The following is a 1,501-nucleotide window of genomic DNA, read 5'->3' on the forward strand; positions in this document are numbered from 1 at the left end:
ATCAACTTCAACGGCTCCGATCATCGATTCGGAATCTCGATCATCAAGAGCAACTTGATAGGACAAGTGCTCCTATCCTATTAATAGGATAGTAGCATTAGCCTCTATATATATATATATATATATATATATATATATATATATAGATATATATATAGAACTATATTTTAATCCTATTGAAAATAAGCCAGGAAATAAAAAGTTAAATTTCTCCTGTTTGTCTTATTGTCTTTTAAGACTTTAAATACATATAATATATAGAGTTGAGTTAGAATACTTGTAAAAGTATTATGTGAGTGGTGCTTTTGAATTTTTAGCCATTGGATGGAGAGATGTGAGGTTGATATGACGGTGGTAGGTGGTGGTAGGTGGTGGTAGGTGGAATAGTATTTGATCCAAAGACTATTAGTAAAGTAATCAAGGAGCAGATCCAATGGCTAAAAACCTAATAGCATCATTGGGGTAGTACTTGTAAAAGTATTCTAGCTCAATTCTAATATATAAACATATTTTCAGGAACAAAGTTATTATTATTATTATTATTAGAATAATTGATTGGTACATATAAATCTAAAATCTAAAATTGCCTAAATTACACTTTTATTTATTAAATTATGAGGCGCGTTACACATTGATCTTTAAACTCTCATTTATTATAATTTCTTACTCGAATTATATAAATTTTTATAATTAAATTCTCCAACTCAATTTAGTTGACTAAATATTAACGTGTCGCTAATGTGAAAGTATCGTGCAGTGTCATCAATCATAAAACGTATCGCAATATCATTTTTACGTTAGCAACAAATTAATAATATCTAGTCTATTAAATTATATTATAAAACTTAATTATATTAATTTTAAAAATTTAAATAATATTATAATAAAATAAAATTAGGCACCAAACTATCACCCACTTCACAATTTGAGAACCAAAAATATATGTTAGCCATTAAAATTGGAGTGACAAAAAAGTGCAAGACTAAGTTGCAATATCCAAATTGGGCATGAAATATCCATGCATATTTTCCACCATAACAATAATAATAATATAATAATAATAATAACAATACTCTAATAATTATTAAAGCAACCTGTGTTTAGCACCTATCTCTGATGATCTACCTGCACCTCTATATTTCATAGCTGTGACATCTTATGATACCACCTAATAAATAAATTTATTAATGAATACAATTTTGTGAATTTAATTTGTTGGTTTTTTTTTTTTTTTTTTACTATTTTGATGTTTCGTTATGCTCGATACAGTGTAAGTCACTAAATCTATGCGTACTTGAGACCTTACGATGGAAAAAAAAAAAACAAAAAAATTGGGGAGAAACCGAAGCAGTGGCTTTTGGCTTTTTTTTTTTTGTGTTTTTTTGGCTTCTCCTTGGGTGCTGTGTCCAAAGATTATTGGGTGCTCACTTTATATATATATTTTTTCCTTTTTTATGATTTAGCATATTTTAATTTTATAATCATATAACATTTAAAAAAT

At 27.0% G+C, this 1,501-nt stretch overlaps 1 protein-coding gene across 1 annotated transcript in view; it reads right to left on the bottom strand.

The window, feature by feature from the left end:
• LOC109703499 (rop guanine nucleotide exchange factor 1) overlaps window positions 1–1,501 on the bottom strand; it is a 25,929-nt gene that overhangs the window by 21,815 nt on the left and 2,613 nt on the right. The gene's annotated exons all lie outside the window — the stretch shown is intronic.

This window comes from Ananas comosus, linkage group 25, assembly GCF_001540865.1.
Source record: "Ananas comosus cultivar F153 linkage group 25, ASM154086v1, whole genome shotgun sequence".
NCBI lineage: Eukaryota > Viridiplantae > Streptophyta > Magnoliopsida > Poales > Bromeliaceae > Ananas > Ananas comosus.